The sequence below is a fragment of the Brachyhypopomus gauderio genome, unplaced genomic scaffold (assembly GCF_052324685.1).
Source record: "Brachyhypopomus gauderio isolate BG-103 unplaced genomic scaffold, BGAUD_0.2 sc363, whole genome shotgun sequence".
NCBI classification, from domain to species: Eukaryota; Metazoa; Chordata; class Actinopteri; order Gymnotiformes; family Hypopomidae; genus Brachyhypopomus; species Brachyhypopomus gauderio.
Genome location: NW_027507184.1, coordinates 44,300 through 62,816, shown reverse-complemented (window position 1 = coordinate 62,816; position 18,517 = coordinate 44,300). Strand labels below are relative to the sequence as shown.

General features: G+C 40.5%; 19 non-coding genes and 33 pseudogenes across 19 annotated transcripts; all 52 read left to right on the top strand.

Annotated features, from left to right (window-relative positions):
- The first annotated feature begins 34 nt into the window (after window positions 1–34).
- On the top strand, window positions 35–153 carry LOC143505290 (5S ribosomal RNA; annotated as a pseudogene).
- Window positions 154–280: 127 nt separating this feature from the next.
- On the top strand, window positions 281–399 carry LOC143505123 (5S ribosomal RNA). The gene has a single exon (XR_013127818.1). It is a non-coding gene; the product is annotated as a 5S ribosomal RNA (ribosomal RNA).
- A 107-nt stretch (window positions 400–506) lies between these two features.
- On the top strand, window positions 507–625 carry LOC143505214 (5S ribosomal RNA; annotated as a pseudogene).
- A 127-nt stretch (window positions 626–752) lies between these two features.
- On the top strand, window positions 753–871 carry LOC143505089 (5S ribosomal RNA). The gene has a single exon (XR_013127785.1). It is a non-coding gene; the product is annotated as a 5S ribosomal RNA (ribosomal RNA).
- A 214-nt stretch (window positions 872–1,085) lies between these two features.
- LOC143505289 (5S ribosomal RNA) lies at window positions 1,086–1,204 on the top strand (annotated as a pseudogene).
- Window positions 1,205–1,330: 126 nt separating this feature from the next.
- Window positions 1,331–1,449, top strand: LOC143505288 (5S ribosomal RNA; annotated as a pseudogene).
- Window positions 1,450–1,575: 126 nt separating this feature from the next.
- Window positions 1,576–1,694, top strand: LOC143505286 (5S ribosomal RNA; annotated as a pseudogene).
- A 127-nt stretch (window positions 1,695–1,821) lies between these two features.
- LOC143505179 (5S ribosomal RNA) lies at window positions 1,822–1,940 on the top strand (annotated as a pseudogene).
- A 127-nt stretch (window positions 1,941–2,067) lies between these two features.
- On the top strand, window positions 2,068–2,186 carry LOC143505124 (5S ribosomal RNA). The gene has a single exon (XR_013127819.1). It is a non-coding gene; the product is annotated as a 5S ribosomal RNA (ribosomal RNA).
- A 214-nt stretch (window positions 2,187–2,400) lies between these two features.
- LOC143505333 (5S ribosomal RNA) lies at window positions 2,401–2,519 on the top strand (annotated as a pseudogene).
- A 126-nt stretch (window positions 2,520–2,645) lies between these two features.
- On the top strand, window positions 2,646–2,764 carry LOC143505285 (5S ribosomal RNA; annotated as a pseudogene).
- Window positions 2,765–2,891: 127 nt separating this feature from the next.
- LOC143505088 (5S ribosomal RNA) lies at window positions 2,892–3,010 on the top strand. The gene has a single exon (XR_013127784.1). It is a non-coding gene; the product is annotated as a 5S ribosomal RNA (ribosomal RNA).
- Window positions 3,011–3,118: 108 nt separating this feature from the next.
- LOC143505158 (5S ribosomal RNA) lies at window positions 3,119–3,237 on the top strand (annotated as a pseudogene).
- A 126-nt stretch (window positions 3,238–3,363) lies between these two features.
- On the top strand, window positions 3,364–3,482 carry LOC143505203 (5S ribosomal RNA; annotated as a pseudogene).
- A 127-nt stretch (window positions 3,483–3,609) lies between these two features.
- On the top strand, window positions 3,610–3,728 carry LOC143505125 (5S ribosomal RNA). The gene has a single exon (XR_013127820.1). It is a non-coding gene; the product is annotated as a 5S ribosomal RNA (ribosomal RNA).
- A 108-nt stretch (window positions 3,729–3,836) lies between these two features.
- On the top strand, window positions 3,837–3,955 carry LOC143505284 (5S ribosomal RNA; annotated as a pseudogene).
- Window positions 3,956–4,082: 127 nt separating this feature from the next.
- On the top strand, window positions 4,083–4,201 carry LOC143505178 (5S ribosomal RNA; annotated as a pseudogene).
- A 127-nt stretch (window positions 4,202–4,328) lies between these two features.
- Window positions 4,329–4,447, top strand: LOC143505087 (5S ribosomal RNA). Its single transcript, XR_013127783.1, has one exon. It is a non-coding gene; the product is annotated as a 5S ribosomal RNA (ribosomal RNA).
- A 214-nt stretch (window positions 4,448–4,661) lies between these two features.
- Window positions 4,662–4,780, top strand: LOC143505331 (5S ribosomal RNA; annotated as a pseudogene).
- Window positions 4,781–4,906: 126 nt separating this feature from the next.
- LOC143505283 (5S ribosomal RNA) lies at window positions 4,907–5,025 on the top strand (annotated as a pseudogene).
- Window positions 5,026–5,152: 127 nt separating this feature from the next.
- Window positions 5,153–5,271, top strand: LOC143505086 (5S ribosomal RNA). Its single transcript, XR_013127782.1, has one exon. It is a non-coding gene; the product is annotated as a 5S ribosomal RNA (ribosomal RNA).
- A 108-nt stretch (window positions 5,272–5,379) lies between these two features.
- On the top strand, window positions 5,380–5,498 carry LOC143505157 (5S ribosomal RNA; annotated as a pseudogene).
- Window positions 5,499–5,624: 126 nt separating this feature from the next.
- On the top strand, window positions 5,625–5,743 carry LOC143505202 (5S ribosomal RNA; annotated as a pseudogene).
- A 127-nt stretch (window positions 5,744–5,870) lies between these two features.
- On the top strand, window positions 5,871–5,989 carry LOC143505085 (5S ribosomal RNA). Its single transcript, XR_013127780.1, has one exon. It is a non-coding gene; the product is annotated as a 5S ribosomal RNA (ribosomal RNA).
- Window positions 5,990–6,097: 108 nt separating this feature from the next.
- LOC143505282 (5S ribosomal RNA) lies at window positions 6,098–6,216 on the top strand (annotated as a pseudogene).
- A 2,707-nt stretch (window positions 6,217–8,923) lies between these two features.
- On the top strand, window positions 8,924–9,042 carry LOC143505084 (5S ribosomal RNA). Its single transcript, XR_013127779.1, has one exon. It is a non-coding gene; the product is annotated as a 5S ribosomal RNA (ribosomal RNA).
- A 214-nt stretch (window positions 9,043–9,256) lies between these two features.
- Window positions 9,257–9,375, top strand: LOC143505280 (5S ribosomal RNA; annotated as a pseudogene).
- Window positions 9,376–9,502: 127 nt separating this feature from the next.
- Window positions 9,503–9,621, top strand: LOC143505083 (5S ribosomal RNA). Its single transcript, XR_013127778.1, has one exon. It is a non-coding gene; the product is annotated as a 5S ribosomal RNA (ribosomal RNA).
- A 214-nt stretch (window positions 9,622–9,835) lies between these two features.
- LOC143505279 (5S ribosomal RNA) lies at window positions 9,836–9,954 on the top strand (annotated as a pseudogene).
- A 126-nt stretch (window positions 9,955–10,080) lies between these two features.
- On the top strand, window positions 10,081–10,199 carry LOC143505278 (5S ribosomal RNA; annotated as a pseudogene).
- A 127-nt stretch (window positions 10,200–10,326) lies between these two features.
- On the top strand, window positions 10,327–10,445 carry LOC143505081 (5S ribosomal RNA). The gene has a single exon (XR_013127776.1). It is a non-coding gene; the product is annotated as a 5S ribosomal RNA (ribosomal RNA).
- Window positions 10,446–10,553: 108 nt separating this feature from the next.
- Window positions 10,554–10,672, top strand: LOC143505156 (5S ribosomal RNA; annotated as a pseudogene).
- A 126-nt stretch (window positions 10,673–10,798) lies between these two features.
- On the top strand, window positions 10,799–10,917 carry LOC143505201 (5S ribosomal RNA; annotated as a pseudogene).
- Window positions 10,918–11,044: 127 nt separating this feature from the next.
- On the top strand, window positions 11,045–11,163 carry LOC143505080 (5S ribosomal RNA). The gene has a single exon (XR_013127774.1). It is a non-coding gene; the product is annotated as a 5S ribosomal RNA (ribosomal RNA).
- A 108-nt stretch (window positions 11,164–11,271) lies between these two features.
- On the top strand, window positions 11,272–11,390 carry LOC143505277 (5S ribosomal RNA; annotated as a pseudogene).
- Window positions 11,391–14,098: 2,708 nt separating this feature from the next.
- LOC143505079 (5S ribosomal RNA) lies at window positions 14,099–14,217 on the top strand. Its single transcript, XR_013127773.1, has one exon. It is a non-coding gene; the product is annotated as a 5S ribosomal RNA (ribosomal RNA).
- Window positions 14,218–14,431: 214 nt separating this feature from the next.
- Window positions 14,432–14,550, top strand: LOC143505276 (5S ribosomal RNA; annotated as a pseudogene).
- A 127-nt stretch (window positions 14,551–14,677) lies between these two features.
- Window positions 14,678–14,796, top strand: LOC143505078 (5S ribosomal RNA). Its single transcript, XR_013127772.1, has one exon. It is a non-coding gene; the product is annotated as a 5S ribosomal RNA (ribosomal RNA).
- Window positions 14,797–15,010: 214 nt separating this feature from the next.
- LOC143505274 (5S ribosomal RNA) lies at window positions 15,011–15,129 on the top strand (annotated as a pseudogene).
- Window positions 15,130–15,255: 126 nt separating this feature from the next.
- LOC143505273 (5S ribosomal RNA) lies at window positions 15,256–15,374 on the top strand (annotated as a pseudogene).
- Window positions 15,375–15,501: 127 nt separating this feature from the next.
- On the top strand, window positions 15,502–15,620 carry LOC143505077 (5S ribosomal RNA). The gene has a single exon (XR_013127771.1). It is a non-coding gene; the product is annotated as a 5S ribosomal RNA (ribosomal RNA).
- A 108-nt stretch (window positions 15,621–15,728) lies between these two features.
- On the top strand, window positions 15,729–15,847 carry LOC143505155 (5S ribosomal RNA; annotated as a pseudogene).
- A 126-nt stretch (window positions 15,848–15,973) lies between these two features.
- On the top strand, window positions 15,974–16,092 carry LOC143505200 (5S ribosomal RNA; annotated as a pseudogene).
- Window positions 16,093–16,219: 127 nt separating this feature from the next.
- On the top strand, window positions 16,220–16,338 carry LOC143505076 (5S ribosomal RNA). The gene has a single exon (XR_013127770.1). It is a non-coding gene; the product is annotated as a 5S ribosomal RNA (ribosomal RNA).
- Window positions 16,339–16,446: 108 nt separating this feature from the next.
- Window positions 16,447–16,565, top strand: LOC143505272 (5S ribosomal RNA; annotated as a pseudogene).
- Window positions 16,566–16,692: 127 nt separating this feature from the next.
- On the top strand, window positions 16,693–16,811 carry LOC143505075 (5S ribosomal RNA). The gene has a single exon (XR_013127768.1). It is a non-coding gene; the product is annotated as a 5S ribosomal RNA (ribosomal RNA).
- A 214-nt stretch (window positions 16,812–17,025) lies between these two features.
- On the top strand, window positions 17,026–17,144 carry LOC143505271 (5S ribosomal RNA; annotated as a pseudogene).
- A 127-nt stretch (window positions 17,145–17,271) lies between these two features.
- LOC143505074 (5S ribosomal RNA) lies at window positions 17,272–17,390 on the top strand. Its single transcript, XR_013127767.1, has one exon. It is a non-coding gene; the product is annotated as a 5S ribosomal RNA (ribosomal RNA).
- A 214-nt stretch (window positions 17,391–17,604) lies between these two features.
- Window positions 17,605–17,723, top strand: LOC143505270 (5S ribosomal RNA; annotated as a pseudogene).
- Window positions 17,724–17,850: 127 nt separating this feature from the next.
- Window positions 17,851–17,969, top strand: LOC143505073 (5S ribosomal RNA). Its single transcript, XR_013127766.1, has one exon. It is a non-coding gene; the product is annotated as a 5S ribosomal RNA (ribosomal RNA).
- Window positions 17,970–18,077: 108 nt separating this feature from the next.
- Window positions 18,078–18,196, top strand: LOC143505154 (5S ribosomal RNA; annotated as a pseudogene).
- A 126-nt stretch (window positions 18,197–18,322) lies between these two features.
- Window positions 18,323–18,441, top strand: LOC143505330 (5S ribosomal RNA; annotated as a pseudogene).
- Window positions 18,442–18,517: the final 76 nt, after the last annotated feature.

Genomic DNA, 18,517 nt, shown 5'->3' with positions numbered 1-18,517 from the left:
TGTTATAATTAGATAATCTTTGCATTGTTTTATGGCTTACGGCCACACCAGCCTGAAAACGCCCGATTTCATTTGACCTAGGAAGCTAAATAGGTTTAGGCCAGGTTAATACTTGTATGGGAGACAGCTTGGGAATACCAGGTGCTGTGTGACTTTTATAGTTGAGTTGCTATTTACATTCAATTAGCAAGCTTAAAGGTGTTCTGCAAAAAAAACTAGCAATGTCTGTTGTTCAGGTTTTGCTCTCATTATAAATAGGTCATCTTTGCATTGTTTTATGGCTTACGGCCACACCAGCCTGAAAACGCCCGATCTCATTTGACCTTGGAAGCTAAGCTCGTTTGGGCCTGGTTAGTACTTGGATGGGAGACCACCTGGGAATACCAGGTACTGTAAGCCTATTAGATTTAATTATCAAGCTTAAATGTGTTCTGCAAAAATCTAGCAATTTCTGTTGTTCAGGTTTTGCTCTTGTTATAATTAGATAATCTTTGCATTGTTTTATGGCTTACGGCCACACCAGCCTGAAAACGCCCGATCCTATTTGACCTAGGAAGCTAAATAGGTTTAGGCCAGGTTAATACTTGTATGGGAGACAGCTTGGGAATACCAGGTGCTGTGTGACTTTTATAGTTGAGTTGCTATTTACATTCAATTAGCAAGCTTAAAGGTGTTCTGCAAAAAAAACTAGCAATGTCTGTTGTTCAGGTTTTGCTCTCATTATAAATAGGTCATCTTTGCATTGTTTTACGGCTTACGGCCACACCAGCCTGAAAACGCCCGATCTCATTTGACCTCGGAAGCTAAGCTCGTTTGGGCCTGGTTAGTACTTGGATGGGAGACCACCTGGGAATACCAGGTGCTGTAAGCCTATTAGATTTAATTATCAAGCTAAATAGGTTTGGGCCAGGTTAATACTTGTATGGGAGACAGCTTGGGAATACCAGGTGCTGTGTGACTTTTATAGTTGAGTTGCTGTTTACATTCAATTAGCAAGCTTAAATGTGTTCTGCAAAAAAACTAGCAATTTCTGTTGTTCAGGTTTTGCTCTTGTTATAATTAGATAATCTTTGCATTGTTTTATGGCTTACGGCCACACCAGCCTGAAAACGCCCGATTTCATTTGACCTAGGAAGCTAAATAGGTTTAGGCCAGGTTAATACTTGTATGGGAGACAGCTTGGGAATACCAGGTGCTGTGTGACTTTTATAGTTGAGTTGCTGTTTACATTCAATTAGCAAGCCTAAATGTGTTCTGCAAAAAAACTAGCAATTTCTGTTGTTCAGGTTTTGCTCTTGTTATAATTAGATAATCTTTGCATTGTTTTATGGCTTACGGCCACACCAGCCTGAAAACGCCCGATTTCATTTGACCTAGGAAGCTAAATAGGTTTAGGCCAGGTTAATACTTGTATGGGAGACAGCTTGGGAATACCAGGTGCTGTGTGACTTTTATAGTTGAGTTGCTGTTTACATTCAATTAGCAAGCTTAAATGTGTTCTGCAAAAAAACTAGCAATTTCTGTTGTTCAGGTTTTGCTCTTGTTATAATTAGATAATCTTTGCATTGTTTTATGGCTTACGGCCACACCAGCCTGAAAACGCCCGATTTCATTTGACCTAGGAAGCTAAATAGGTTTAGGCCAGGTTAATACTTGTATGGGAGACAGCTTGGGAATACCAGGTGCTGTGTGACTTTTATAGTTGAGTTGCTATTTACATTCAATTAGCAAGCTTAAAGGTGTTCTGCAAAAAAAACTAGCAATGTCTGTTGTTCAGGTTTTGCTCTCATCATAAATAGGTCATCTTTGCATTGTTTTACGGCTTACGGCCACACCAACCTGAAAACGCCCGATCTCATTTGAAATAGGAAGCTAAATAGGTTTGGGCCAGGTTAATACTTGTATGGGAGACAGCTTGGGAATACCAGGTGCTGTGTGACTTTTATAGTTGAGTTGCTATTTACATTCAATTAGCAAGCTTAAAGGTGTTCTGCAAAAAAAACTAGCAATGTCTGTTGTTCAGGTTTTGCTCTCATTATAAATAGGTCATCTTTGCATTGTTTTACGGCTTACGGCCACACCAGCCTGAAAACGCCCGATCTCATTTGACCTCGGAAGCTAAGCTCGTTTCGGCCTGGTTAGTACTTGGATGGGAGACCACCTGGGAATACCAGGTGCTGTAAGCCTATTAGATTTAATTATCAAGCTAAATAGGTTTGGGCCAGGTTAATACTTGTATGGGAGACAGCTTGGGAATACCAGGTGCTGTGTGACTTTTATAGTTGAGTTGCTGTTTACATTCAATTAGCAAGCTTAAATGTGTTCTGCAAAAAAACTAGCAATTTCTGTTGTTCAGGTTTTGCTCTTGTTATAATTAGATAATCTTTGCATTGTTTTATGGCTTACGGCCACACCGGCCTGAAAACGCCCGATTTCATTTGACCTAGGAAGCTAAATAGGTTTAGGCCAGGTTAATACTTGTATGGGAGACAGCTTGGGAATACCAGGTGCTGTGTGACTTTTATAGTTGAGTTGCTGTTTACATTCAATTAGCAAGCTTAAATGTGTTCTGCAAAAAAACTAGCAATTTCTGTTGTTCAGGTTTTGCTCTTGTTATAATTAGATAATCTTTGCATTGTTTTATGGCTTACGGCCACACCAGCCTGAAAACGCCCGATTTCATTTGACCTAGGAAGCTAAATAGGTTTAGGCCAGGTTAATACTTGTATGGGAGACAGCTTGGGAATACCAGGTGCTGTGTGACTTTTATAGTTGAGTTGCTATTTACATTCAATTAGCAAGCTTAAAGGTGTTCTGCAAAAAAAACTAGCAATGTCTGTTGTTCAGGTTTTGCTCTCATTATAAATAGGTCATCTTTGCATTCTTTTACGGCTTACGGCCACACCAGCCTGAAAACGCCCGATCTCATTTGACCTCGGAAGCTAAGCTCGTTTGGGCCTGGTTAGTACTTGGATGGGAGACCACCTGGGAATACCAGGTGCTGTAAGCCAATTAGATTTAATTATCAAGCTTAAATGTGTTCTGCAAAAAAACTAGCAATTTCTGTTGTTCAGGTTTTGCTCTTGTTATAATTAGATAATCTTTGCATTGTTTTATGGCTTACGGCCACACCAGCCTGAAAACGCCCGATCTCATTTGACCTAGGAAGCTAAATAGGTTTGGGCCAGGTTAATACTTGTATGGGAGACAGCTTGGGAATACCAGGTGCTGTGTGACTTTTATAGTTGAGTTGCTGTTTACATTCAATTAGCAAGCTTAAATGTGTTCTGCAAAAAAACTAGCAATTTCTGTTGTTCAGGTTTTGCTCTTGTTATAATTAGATAATCTTTGCATTGTTTTATGGCTTGCGGCCACACCAGCCTGAAAACGCCCGATCTCATTTGACCTCGGAAGCTAAATAGGTTTTGGCCAGGTTAATACTTGTATGGGGGACAGCTTGGGAATACCAGGTGCTGTGTGACTTTTATAGTTGAGTTGCTATTTACATTCAATTAGCAAGCTTAAAGGTGTTCTGCAAAACAAACTAGCAATGTCTGTTGTTCAGGTTTTGCTCTCATTATAAATAGGTCATCTTTGCATTCTTTTACGGCTTACGGCCACACCAGCCTGAAAACGCCCGATCTCATTTGACCTCGGAAGCTAAGCTCGTTTGGGCCTGGTTAGAACTTGGATGGGAGACCACCTGGGAATACCAGGTGCTGTAAGCCAATTAGATTTAATTATCAAGCTTAAATGTGTTCTGCAAAAAAACTAGCAATTTCTGTTGTTCAGGTTTTGCTCTTGTTATAATTAGATAATCTTTGCATTGTTTTATGGCTTACGGCCACACCAGCCTGAAAACGCCCGATTTCATTTGACCTAGGAAGCTAAATAGGTTTAGGCCAGGTTAATACTTGTATGGGAGACAGCTTGGGAATACCAGGTGCTGTGTGACTTTTATAGTTGAGTTGCTATTTACATTCAATTAGCAAGCTTAAAGGTGTTCTGCAAAAAAAACTAGCAATGTCTGTTGTTCAGGTTTTGCTCTCATCATAAATAGGTCATCTTTGCATTGTTTTACGGCTTACGGCCACACCAACCTGAAAACGCCCGATCTCATTTGAAATAGGAAGCTAAATAGGTTTGGGCCAGGTTAATACTTGTATGGGAGACAGCTTGGGAATACCAGGTGCTGTGTGACTTTTATAGTTGAGTTGCTATTTACATTCAATTAGCAAGCTTAAAGGTGTTCTGCAAAAAAAACTAGCAATGTCTGTTGTTCAGGTTTTGCTCTCATTATAAATAGGTCATCTTTGCATTGTTTTACGGCTTACGGCCACACCAGCCTGAAAACGCCCGATCTCATTTGACCTCGGAAGCTAAGCTCGTTTGGGCCTGGTTAGTACTTGGATGGGAGACCACCTGGGAATACCAGGTGCTGTAAGCCTATTAGATTTAATTATCAAGCTAAATAGGTTTGGGCCAGGTTAATACTTGTATGGGAGACAGCTTGGGAATACCAGGTGCTGTGTGACTTTTATAGTTGAGTTGCTGTTTACATTCAATTAGCAAGCTTAAATGTGTTCTGCAAAAAAACTAGCAATTTCTGTTGTTCAGGTTTTGCTCTTGTTATAATTAGATAATCTTTGCATTGTTTTATGGCTTACGGCCACACCGGCCTGAAAACGCCCGATTTCATTTGACCTAGGAAGCTAAATAGGTTTAGGCCAGGTTAATACTTGTATGGGAGACAGCTTGGGAATACCAGGTGCTGTGTGACTTTTATAGTTGAGTTGCTGTTTACATTCAATTAGCAAGCTTAAATGTGTTCTGCAAAAAAACTAGCAATTTCTGTTGTTCAGGTTTTGCTCTTGTTATAATTAGATAATCTTTGCATTGTTTTATGGCTTACGGCCACACCAGCCTGAAAACGCCCGATTTCATTTGACCTAGGAAGCTAAATAGGTTTAGGCCAGGTTAATACTTGTATGGGAGACAGCTTGGGAATACCAGGTGCTGTGTGACTTTTATAGTTGAGTTGCTATTTACATTCAATTAGCAAGCTTAAAGGTGTTCTGCAAAAAAAACTAGCAATGTCTGTTGTTCAGGTTTTGCTCTCATTATAAATAGGTCATCTTTGCATTCTTTTACGGCTTACGGCCACACCAGCCTGAAAACGCCCGATCTCATTTGACCTCGGAAGCTAAGCTCGTTTGGGCCTGGTTAGTACTTGGATGGGAGACCACCTGGGAATACCAGGTGCTGTAAGCCAATTAGATTTAATTATCAAGCTTAAATGTGTTCTGCAAAAAAACTAGCAATTTCTGTTGTTCAGGTTTTGCTCTTGTTATAATTAGATAATCTTTGCATTGTTTTATGGCTTACGGCCACACCAGCCTGAAAACGCCCGATCTCATTTGACCTAGGAAGCTAAATAGGTTTGGGCCAGGTTAATACTTGTATGGGAGACAGCTTGGGAATACCAGGTGCTGTGTGACTTTTATAGTTGAGTTGCTGTTTACATTCAATTAGCAAGCTTAAATGTGTTCTGCAAAAAAACTAGCAATTTCTGTTGTTCAGGTTTTGCTCTTGTTATAATTAGATAATCTTTGCATTGTTTTATGGCTTGCGGCCACACCAGCCTGAAAACGCCCGATCTCATTTGACCTCGGAAGCTAAATAGGTTTTGGCCAGGTTAATACTTGTATGGGGGACAGCTTGGGAATACCAGGTGCTGTGTGACTTTTATAGTTGAGTTGCTATTTACATTCAATTAGCAAGCTTAAAGGTGTTCTGCAAAACAAACTAGCAATGTCTGTTGTTCAGGTTTTGCTCTCATTATAAATAGGTCATCTTTGCATTCTTTTACGGCTTACGGCCACACCAGCCTGAAAACGCCCGATCTCATTTGACCTCGGAAGCTAAGCTCGTTTGGGCCTGGTTAGTACTTGGATGGGAGACCACCTGGGAATACCAGGTGCTGTAAGCCAATTAGATTTAATTATCAAGCTTAAATGTGTTCTGCAAAAAAACTAGCAATTTCTGTTGTTCAGGTTTTGCTCTTGTTATAATTAGATAATCTTTGCATTGTTTTATGGCTTACGGCCACACCAGCCTGAAAACGCCCGATTTCATTTGACCTAGGAAGCTAAATAGGTTTAGGCCAGGTTAATACTTGTATGGGAGACAGCTTGGGAATACCAGGTGCTGTGTGACTTTTATAGTTGAGTTGCTATTTACATTCAATTAGCAAGCTTAACACTAGGACTACCAGCATTTTCACTCCAAAATTTTGTACCTGGTCTCCACCAGGGGGCAGTTCTGGGGACATTTGCATTCCATTAGGCCACCCTTTGTTATGTACATGCAACCACTTAGGGGGGGTGATGGTGTCAGTTCATTGTTCTGCTGGATGTGTTCACTGACTCAGATAGAGAAGAAAAAAACCCTGGCCTCCCCCATTGCAGTGGTCATTTGAGCTGTGTTTTTTTTCTGCCCTTCCCTTTTTATAATAAATAATAATAATAATCTTTATTTGTATAGCACCTTTCATACATACATGCAACTCAAAGTGCTAAAAACTACTGAAAATAATGTTTGTGGGTGTATGTGTGTGAGGCTGTATATGTGTTTGGGTGAATATGTATGAAAAGAGAGATCACATGGAGACACACGAGCAGCTGATCTCTTCTGGTAAGATTTACTAAATGTCCTTTTTTGTTTACTGGTTATGGCTGTTGTGTTTTTGGAAGAGACACACTGTAAAAAGTACCATCTTGATAAGTTAAAATAGCTCAAGATTATTATTCTATTTCAAGAAGCTAAGGAGTTTTTTTTTGTATAAATTAATGTAAAAATATCTTTACCTAGTGGCAGTTTTTCAAAAGACGAAAACTATTTCAAAAAAGGTAAAACAAATCAGAGCTATTTTGACTAATAAAATGCTACTTTTTGCAGTGTGAGAACAATCCTACATAAGTACAAAAGAGGCTTACTTGAAATGTTTTGGAATTATAATTCAGATATTATGTTTGTGTCAATTTCACATTATTTCAACCTTTCACTAATCAAATCTCAAACCTATGTTCCTGTGGATCACGAGACTTCATCACCTTCAGAAAAGAGAGGTCACATGGAGTCACACGAGCAGCTGACAGAGATAGCAAAAGACGGCACAGTGTGGCATGAGGAACAGATTGGTAGACATTATGGAAGGCATCACAGCCCAATTGAATGCCATCCCATGAATGGAGAGCCAACTGCTTTTGCCAGAAGTGAAGTGTCTAGTCGCTTACAGAGTTTCCTCTGTTTCATCTCTCTGAAAATGCTTCGGACCATACAGGAGTGGACTGTTCAGCATGCACACCAGACGACACAGCATGAAAACTGGTTCATGGCCCTCCCTGAACTAATGGCTTTCATTGCCATCCTCATCCAGCAATGCAGCAGCCCTCCATCATGAAGATTATGCAGCGATACCGGTTCCAGGACACACGCATGTGTGTACAGCATGGACACACGCAGTGAACGAGCTGCAACTGACCCGTTTGCTGCAGTCTCTAATGTTTGGGGGTCTTTCTTTGCCAACTGCTTCAATGCTTACAACCCAGGAAGGCATATCACAATAGATGAGCAACAACATGCACAGGTGTAAAAGAGAGATGGGCAGACTTCTTGGTGAAGCTTGCAGGAGAGCTTGGACAGGCTCATATGGCAGCCAAGGAGGTGGCCAAGAAAAAGGTTCAGCAGCATTCACCCACACCTGACACAGGGAAAAGGGCATTGTGCCAAGTCAAGTGTGGCTGCAAGAATAATCATGCCACTAAGCGTTGTATTTCTTGTACTTAGTTTACATGTGGCAAGTGCAGAAAAGAGATGATGTGGCAGTGCCAGGTGTGTGCAGAGTAACACGTTTCGTTACTGTGCAAATATCAATAAAGCTAACTTGAATCAAAATTTCTGGCAATGTTGACTTTTTTTTTTTGGGGGGGGGGGGGTTGGCTGAACAGGCTACTCTCTGCAGTGGGGCTGGTGGGACACCACATTTTAGGCTGTTATAGTCGGTGATGGTGTAAGGCACCTCTTCCTGTACTCTTTACTGTATTTTAGACATTGAGGGCTTTTGAGGGGACGTTGTGGATGAACACTGACCAGTGGCTGACCATGAACACTGAACACTGACCCTCTTTTCTCTCCTTCTCTTTTCTCTGTATGTCCCACCAATTATTTTTATTACTATTGTACTGTATTTTACAGAATTGTTTTCTTTTTATTCTTACATAAAAATAAAGTTGTCCTCCAAAGATGGGGGGGCAAAAAAAAGAGAGTAGTGACTCGGAAATCTCTTCTGGTAAGATTGTTGTTGTGTTTTTGGAAGAGACACACTAAAAAGTACCATCTTGATAAGTTAAAATTGCTCAAGATTATTATTCTATTTCAAGTAGCTGAGGGTTTTTTGTATAAATGTATGTAAAAATATCTTTACCTATGGGCAGTTTTTCAAAAGACTAAATACTGAAAATAAGGTTAAAAAAAATCTGTGCCATTTTGAATAATCAATATGCCACTTATATGTCACTATAATTCAAATATTATGTTTGTGACTTCTGACTTCTTCTCACTTTGTGACTTCTTGCAAGAGAGCTTGCAGTCTCTTGTGGCAGGCAGCCAAAGGTGTGTATTGAAGCAGCAACCACCCACACCTGAGACACGCCTCATTTACATAACACTGGAGGTAAGAAGGGCTTATCACACCTCCCAACCCTAGCCTTCTGGCTAAGCTCTGGTACGTGGCAGGGATGATAGCCTTTTGGCTAAGGTATGGCCACCCCAGTGTTAAAGGTGTTCTGCAAAAAAAACTAGCAATGTCTGTTGTTCAGGTTTTGCTCTCATTATAAATAGGTCATCTTTGCATTGTTTTACGGCTTACGGCCACACCAGCCTGAAAACGCCCGATCTCATTTGACCTCGGAAGCTAAGCTCGTTTGGGCCTGGTTAGTACTTGGATGGGAGACCACCTGGGAATACCAGGTGCTGTAAGCCTATTAGATTTAATTATCAAGCTAAATAGGTTTGGGCCAGGTTAATACTTGTATGGGAGACAGCTTGGGAATGCCAGGTGCTGTGTGACTTTTATAGTTGAGTTGCTGTTTACATTCAATTAGCAAGCTTAAATGTGTTCTGCAAAAAAACTAGCAATTTCTGTTGTTCAGGTTTTGCTCTTGTTATAATTAGATCATCTTTGCATTGTTTTATGGCTTACGGCCACACCAGCCTGAAAACGCCCGATTTCATTTGACCTAGGAAGCTAAATAGGTTTAGGCCAGGTTAATACTTGTATGGGAGACAGCTTGGGAATACCAGGTGCTGTGTGACTTTTATAGTTGAGTTGCTATTTACATTCAATTAGCAAGCTTAAAGGTGTTCTGCAAAAAAAACTAGCAATGTCTGTTGTTCAGGTTTTGCTCTCATTATAAATAGGTCATCTTTGCATTGTTTTACGGCTTACGGCCACACCAGCCTGAAAACGCCCGATCTCATTTGACCTCGGAAGCTAAGCTCGTTTGGGCCTGGTTAGTACTTGGATGGGAGACCACCTGGGAATACCAGGTGCTGTAAGCCTATTAGATTTAATTATCAAGCTAAATAGGTTTGGGCCAGGTTAATACTTGTATGGGAGACAGCTTGGGAATACCAGGTGCTGTGTGACTTTTATAGTTGAGTTGCTGTTTACATTCAATTAGCAAGCTTAAATGTGTTCTGCAAAAAAACTAGCAATTTCTGTTGTTCAGGTTTTGTTCTTGTTATAATTAGATAATCTTTGCATTGTTTTATGGCTTACGGCCACACCAGCCTGAAAACGCCCGATTTCATTTGACCTAGGAAGCTAAATAGGTTTAGGCCAGGTTAATACTTGTATGGGAGACAGCTTGGGAATACCAGGTGCTGTGTGACTTTTATAGTTGAGTTGCTGTTTACATTCAATTAGCAAGCTTAAATGTGTTCTGCAAAAAAACTAGCAATTTCTGTTGTTCAGGTTTTGCTCTTGTTATAATTAGATAATCTTTGCATTGTTTTATGGCTTACGGCCACACCAGCCTGAAAACGCCCGATTTCATTTGACCTAGGAAGCTAAATAGGTTTAGGCCAGGTTAATACTTGTATGGGAGACAGCTTGGGAATACCAGGTGCTGTGTGACTTTTATAGTTGAGTTGCTATTTACATTCAATTAGCAAGCTTAAAGGTGTTCTGCAAAAAAAACTAGCAATGTCTGTTGTTCAGGTTTTGCTCTCATTATAAATAGGTCATCTTTGCATTCTTTTACGGCTTACGGCCACACCAGCCTGAAAACGCCCGATCTCATTTGACCTCGGAAGCTAAGCTCGTTTGGGCCTGGTTAGTACTTGGATGGGAGACCACCTGGGAATACCAGGTGCTGTAAGCCAATTAGATTTAATTATCAAGCTTAAATGTGTTCTGCAAAAAAACTAGCAATTTCTGTTGTTCAGGTTTTGCTCTTGTTATAATTAGATAATCTTTGCATTGTTTTATGGCTTACGGCCACACCAGCCTGAAAACGCCCGATCTCATTTGACCTAGGAAGCTAAATAGGTTTGGGCCAGGTTAATACTTGTATGGGAGACAGCTTGGGAATACCAGGTGCTGTGTGACTTTTATAGTTGAGTTGCTGTTTACATTCAATTAGCAAGCTTAAATGTGTTCTGCAAAAAAACTAGCAATTTCTGTTGTTCAGGTTTTGCTCTTGTTATAATTAGATAATCTTTGCATTGTTTTATGGCTTGCGGCCACACCAGCCTGAAAACGCCCGATCTCATTTGACCTCGGAAGCTAAATAGGTTTTGGCCAGGTTAATACTTGTATGGGGGACAGCTTGGGAATACCAGGTGCTGTGTGACTTTTATAGTTGAGTTGCTATTTACATTCAATTAGCAAGCTTAAAGGTGTTCTGCAAAACAAACTAGCAATGTCTGTTGTTCAGGTTTTGCTCTCATTATAAATAGGTCATCTTTGCATTCTTTTACGGCTTACGGCCACACCAGCCTGAAAACGCCCGATCTCATTTGACCTCGGAAGCTAAGCTCGTTTGGGCCTGGTTAGTACTTGGATGGGAGACCACCTGGGAATACCAGGTGCTGTAAGCCAATTAGATTTAATTATCAAGCTTAAATGTGTTCTGCAAAAAAACTAGCAATTTCTGTTGTTCAGGTTTTGCTCTTGTTATAATTAGATAATCTTTGCATTGTTTTATGGCTTACGGCCACACCAGCCTGAAAACGCCCGATTTCATTTGACCTAGGAAGCTAAATAGGTTTAGGCCAGGTTAATACTTGTATGGGAGACAGCTTGGGAATACCAGGTGCTGTGTGACTTTTATAGTTGAGTTGCTATTTACATTCAATTAGCAAGCTTAACACTAGGACTACCAGCATTTTCACTCCAAAATTTTGTACCTGGTCTCCACCAGGGGGCAGTTCTGGGGACATTTGCATTCCATTAGGCCACCCTTTGTTATGTACATGCAACCACTTAGGGGGGGTGATGGTGTCAGTTCATTGTTCTGCTGGATGTGTTCACTGACTCAGATAGAGAAGAAAAAAACCCTGGCCTCCCCCATTGCAGTGGTCATTTGAGCTGTGTTTTTTTTCTGCCCTTCCCTTTTTATAATAAATAATAATAATAATCTTTATTTGTATAGCACCTTTCATACATACATGCAACTCAAAGTGCTAAAAACTACTGAAAATAATGTTTGTGGGTGTATGTGTGTGAGGCTGTATATGTGTTTGGGTGAATATGTATGAAAAGAGAGATCACATGGAGACACACGAGCAGCTGATCTCTTCTGGTAAGATTTACTAAATGTCCTTTTTTGTTTACTGGTTATGGCTGTTGTGTTTTTGGAAGAGACACACTGTAAAAAGTACCATCTTGATAAGTTAAAATAGCTCAAGATTATTATTCTATTTCAAGAAGCTAAGGAGTTTTTTTTTGTATAAATTAATGTAAAAATATCTTTACCTAGTGGCAGTTTTTCAAAAGACGAAAACTATTTCAAAAAAGGTAAAACAAATCAGAGCTATTTTGACTAATAAAATGCTACTTTTTGCAGTGTGAGAACAATCCTACATAAGTACAAAAGAGGCTTACTTGAAATGTTTTGGAATTATAATTCAGATATTATGTTTGTGTCAATTTCACATTATTTCAACCTTTCACTAATCAAATCTCAAACCTATGTTCCTGTGGATCACGAGACTTCATCACCTTCAGAAAAGAGAGGTCACATGGAGTCACACGAGCAGCTGACAGAGATAGCAAAAGACGGCACAGTGTGGCATGAGGAACAGATTGGTAGACATTATGGAAGGCATCACAGCCCAATTGAATGCCATCCCATGAATGGAGAGCCAACTGCTTTTGCCAGAAGTGAAGTGTCTAGTCGCTTACAGAGTTTCCTCTGTTTCATCTCTCTGAAAATGCTTCGGACCATACAGGAGTGGACTGTTCAGCATGCACACCAGACGACACAGCATGAAAACTGGTTCATGGCCCTCCCTGAACTAATGGCTTTCATTGCCATCCTCATCCAGCAATGCAGCAGCCCTCCATCATGAAGATTATGCAGCGATACCGGTTCCAGGACACACGCATGTGTGTACAGCATGGACACACGCAGTGAACGAGCTGCAACTGACCCGTTTGCTGCAGTCTCTAATGTTTGGGGGTCTTTCTTTGCCAACTGCTTCAATGCTTACAACCCAGGAAGGCATATCACAATAGATGAGCAACAACATGCACAGGTGTAAAAGAGAGATGGGCAGACTTCTTGGTGAAGCTTGCAGGAGAGCTTGGACAGGCTCATATGGCAGCCAAGGAGGTGGCCAAGAAAAAGGTTCAGCAGCATTCACCCACACCTGACACAGGGAAAAGGGCATTGTGCCAAGTCAAGTGTGGCTGCAAGAATAATCATGCCACTAAGCGTTGTATTTCTTGTACTTAGTTTACATGTGGCAAGTGCAGAAAAGAGATGATGTGGCAGTGCCAGGTGTGTGCAGAGTAACACGTTTCGTTACTGTGCAAATATCAATAAAGCTAACTTGAATCAAAATTTCTGGCAATGTTGACTTTTTTTTTTTGGGGGGGGGGGGGGTTGGCTGAACAGGCTACTCTCTGCAGTGGGGCTGGTGGGACACCACATTTTAGGCTGTTATAGTCGGTGATGGTGTAAGGCACCTCTTCCTGTACTCTTTACTGTATTTTAGACATTGAGGGCTTTTGAGGGGACGTTGTGGATGAACACTGACCAGTGGCTGACCATGAACACTGAACACTGACCCTCTTTTCTCTCCTTCTCTTTTCTCTGTATGTCCCACCAATTATTTTTATTACTATTGTACTGTATTTTACAGAATTGTTTTCTTTTTATTCTTACATAAAAATAAAGTTGTCCTCCAAAGATGGGGGGGCAAAAAAAAGAGAGTAGTGACTCGGAAATCTCTTCTGGTAAGATTGTTGTTGTGTTTTTGGAAGAGACACACTAAAAAGTACCATCTTGATAAGTTAAAATTGCTCAAGATTATTATTCTATTTCAAGTAGCTGAGGGTTTTTTGTATAAATGTATGTAAAAATATCTTTACCTATGGGCAGTTTTTCAAAAGACTAAATACTGAAAATAAGGTTAAAAAAAATCTGTGCCATTTTGAATAATCAATATGCCACTTATATGTCACTATAATTCAAATATTATGTTTGTGACTTCTGACTTCTTCTCACTTTGTGACTTCTTGCAAGAGAGCTTGCAGTCTCTTGTGGCAGGCAGCCAAAGGTGTGTATTGAAGCAGCAACCACCCACACCTGAGACACGCCTCATTTACATAACACTGGAGGTAAGAAGGGCTTATCACACCTCCCAACCCTAGCCTTCTGGCTAAGCTCTGGTACGTGGCAGGGATGATAGCCTTTTGGCTAAGGTATGGCCACCCCAGTGTTAAAGGTGTTCTGCAAAAAAAACTAGCAATGTCTGTTGTTCAGGTTTTGCTCTCATTATAAATAGGTCATCTTTGCATTGTTTTACGGCTTACGGCCACACCAGCCTGAAAACGCCCGATCTCATTTGACCTCGGAAGCTAAGCTCGTTTGGGCCTGGTTAGTACTTGGATGGGAGACCACCTGGGAATACCAGGTGCTGTAAGCCTATTAGATTTAATTATCAAGCTAAATAGGTTTGGGCCAGGTTAATACTTGTATGGGAGACAGCTTGGGAATGCCAGGTGCTGTGTGACTTTTATAGTTGAGTTGCTGTTTACATTCAATTAGCAAGCTTAAATGTGTTCTGCAAAAAAACTAGCAATTTCTGTTGTTCAGGTTTTGCTCTTGTTATAATTAGATCATCTTTGCATTGTTTTATGGCTTACGGCCACACCAGCCTGAAAACGCCCGATTTCATTTGACCTAGGAAGCTAAATAGGTTTAGGCCAGGTTAATACTTGTATGGGAGACAGCTTGGGAATACCAGGTGCTGTGTGACTTTTATAGTTGAGTTGCTATTTACATTCAATTAGCAAGCTTAAAGGTGTTCTGCAAAAAAAACTAGCAATGTCTGTTGTTCAGGTTTTGCTCTCATTATAAATAGGTCATCTTTGCATTGTTTTACGGCTTACGGCCACACCAGCCTGAAAACGCCCGATCTCATTTGACCTCGGAAGCTAAGCTCGTTTGGGCCTGGTTAGTACTTGGATGGGAGACCACCTGGGAATACCAGGTGCTGTAAGCCTATTAGATTTAATTATCAAGCTAAATAGGTTTGGGCCAGGTTAATACTTGTATGGGAGACAGCTTGGGAATACCAGGTGCTGTGTGACTTTTATAGTTGAGTTGCTGTTTACATTCAATTAGCAAGCTTAAATGTGTTCTGCAAAAAAACTAGCAATTTCTGTTGTTCAGGTTTTGTTCTTGTTATAATTAGATAATCTTTGCATTGTTTTATGGCTTACGGCCACACCAGCCTGAAAACGCCCGATTTCATTTGACCTAGGAAGCTAAATAGGTTTAGGCCAGGTTAATACTTGTATGGGAGACAGCTTGGGAATACCAGGTGCTGTGTGACTTTTATAGTTGAGTTGCTGTTTACATTCAATTAGCAAGCTTAAATGTGTTCTGCAAAAAAACTAGCAATTTCTGTTGTTCAGGTTTTGCTCTTGTTATAATTAGATAATCTTTGCATTGTTTTATGGCTTACGGCCACACCAGCCTGAAAACGCCCGATTTCATTTGACCTAGGAAGCTAAATAGGTTTAGGCCAGGTTAATACTTGTATGGGAGACAGCTTGGGAATACCAGGTGCTGTGTGACTTTTATAGTTGAGTTGCTATTTACATTCAATTAGCAAGCTTAAAGGTGTTCTGCAAAAAAAACTAGCAATGTCTGTTGTTCAGGTTTTGCTCTCATTATAAATAGGTCATCTTTGCATTCTTTTACGGCTTACGGCCACACCAGCCTGAAAACGCCCGATCTCATTTGACCTCGGAAGCTAAGCTCGTTTGGGCCTGGTTAGTACTTGGATGGGAGACCACCTGGGAATACCAGGTGCTGTAAGCCAATTAGATTTAATTATCAAGCTTAAATGTGTTCTGCAAAAAAACTAGCAATTTCTGTTGTTCAGGTTTTGCTCTTGTTATAATTAGATAATCTTTGCATTGTTTTATGGCTTACGGCCACACCAGCCTGAAAACGCCCGATCTCATTTGACCTAGGAAGCTAAATAGGTTTGGGCCAGGTTAATACTTGTATGGGAGACAGCTTGGGAATACCAGGTGCTGTGTGACTTTTATAGTTGAGTTGCTGTTTACATTCAATTAGCAAGCTTAAATGTGTTCTGCAAAAAAACTAGCAATTTCTGTTGTTCAGGTTTTGCTCTTGTTATAATTAGATAATCTTTGCATTGTTTTATGGCTTGCGGCCACACCAGCCTGAAAACGCCCGATCTCATTTGACCTCGGAAGCTAAATAGGTTTTGGCCAGGTTAATACTTGTATGGGGGACAGCTTGGGAATACCAGGTGCTGTGTGACTTTTATAGTTGAGTTGCTATTTACATTCAATTAGCAAGCTTAAAGGTGTTCTGCAAAACAAACTAGCAATGTCTGTTGTTCAGGTTTTGCTCTCATTATAAATAGGTCATCTTTGCATTCTTTTACGGCTTACGGCCACACCAGCCTGAAAACGCCCGATCTCATTTGACCTCGGAAGCTAAGCTCGTTTGGGCCTGGTTAGTACTTGGATGGGAGACCACCTGGGAATACCAGGTGCTGTAAGCCAATTAGATTTAATTATCAAGCTTAAATGTGTTCTGCAAAAAAACTAGCAATTTCTGTTGTTCAGGTTTTGCTCTTGTTATAATTAGATAATCTTTGCATTGTTTTATGGCTTACGGCCACACCAGCCTGAAAACGCCCGATTTCATTTGACCTAGGAAGCTAAATAGGTTTAGGCCAGGTTAATACTTGTATGGGAGACAGCTTGGGAATACCAGGTGCTGTGTGACTTTTATAGTTGAGTTGCTATTTACATTCAATTAGCAAGCTTAAAGGTGTTCTGCAAAAAAAACTAGCAATGTCTGTTGTTCAGGTTTTGCTCTCATTATAAATAGGTCATCTTTGCATTGTTTTACGGCTTACGGCCACACCAGCCTGAAAACGCCCGATCTCATTTGACCTCGGAAGCTAAGCTCGTTTGGGCCTGGTTAGTACTTGGATGGGAGACCACCTGGGAATACCAGGTGCTGTAAGCCTATTAGATTTAATTATCAAGCTAAATAGGTTTGGGCCAGGTTAATACTTGTATGGGAGACAGCTTGGGAATGCCAGGTGCTGTGTGACTTTTATAGTTGAGTTGCTGTTTACATTCAATTAGCAAGCTTAAATGTGTTCTGCAAAAAAACTAGCAATTTCTGTTGTTCAGGTTTTGCTCTTGTTATAATTAGATCATCTTTGCATTGTTTTATGGCTTACGGCCACACCAGCCTGAAAACGCCCGATTTCATTTGACCTAGGAAGCTAAATAGGTTTAGGCCAGGTTAATACTTGTATGGGAGACAGCTTGGGAATACCAGGTGCTGTGTGACTTTTATAGTTGAGTTGCTATTTACATTCAATTAGCAAGCTTAAAGGTGTTCTGCAAAAAAAACTAGCAATGTCTGTTGTTCAGGTTTTGCTCTCATTATAAATAGGTCATCTTTGCATTGTTTTACGGCTTACGGCCACACCAGCCTGAAAACGCCCGATCTCATTTGACCTCGGAAGCTAAGCTCGTTTGGGCCTGGTTAGTACTTGGATGGGAGACCACCTGGGAATACCAGGTGCTGTAAGCCTATTAGATTTAATTATCAAGCTAAATAGGTTTGGGCCAGGTTAATACTTGTATGGGAGACAGCTTGGGAATACCAGGTGCTGTGTGACTTTTATAGTTGAGTTGCTGTTTACATTCAATTAGCAAGCTTAAATGTGTTCTGCAAAAAAACTAGCAATTTCTGTTGTTCAGGTTTTGTTCTTGTTATAATTAGATAATCTTTGCATTGTTTTATGGCTTACGGCCACACCAGCCTGAAAACGCCCGATTTCATTTGACCTAGGAAGCTAAATAGGTTTAGGCCAGGTTAATACTTGTATGGGAGACAGCTTGGGAATACCAGGTGCTGTGTGACTTTTATAGTTGAGTTGCTATTTACATTCAATTAGCAAGCTTAAAGGTGTTCTGCAAAAAAAACTAGCAATGTCTGTTGTTCAGGTTTTGCTCTCATTATAAATAGGTCATCTTTGCATTCTTTTACGGCTTACGGCCACACCAGCCTGAAAACGCCCGATCTCATTTGACCTCGGAAGCTAAGCTCGTTTGGGCCTGGTTAGTACTTGGATGGGAGACCACCTGGGAATACCAGGTGCTGTAAGCCAATTAGATTTAATTATCAAGCTTAAATGTGTTCTGCAAAAAAACTAGCAATTTCTGTTGTTCAGGTTTTGCTCTTGTTATAATTAGATAATCTTTGCATTGTTTTATGGCTTACGGCCACACCAGCCTGAAAACGCCCGATCTCATTTGACCTAGGAAGCTAAATAGGTTTGGGCCAGGTTAATACTTGTATGGGAGACAGCTTGGGAATACCAGGTGCTGTGTGACTTTTATAGTTGAGTTGCTGTTTACATTCAATTAGCAAGCTTAAATGTGTTCTGCAAAAAAACTAGCAATTTCTGTTGTTCAGGTTTTGCTCTTGTTATAATTAGATAATCTTTGCATTGTTTTATGGCTTACGGCCACACCGGCCTGAAAACGCCCGATTTCATTTGACCTAGGAAGCTAAATAGGTTTAGGCCAGGTTAATACTTGTATGGGAGACAGCTTGGGAATACCAGGTGCTGTGTGACTTTTATAGTTGAGTTGCTATTTACATTCAATTAGCAAGCTTAAAGGTGTTCTGCAAAAAAAACTAGCAATGTCTGT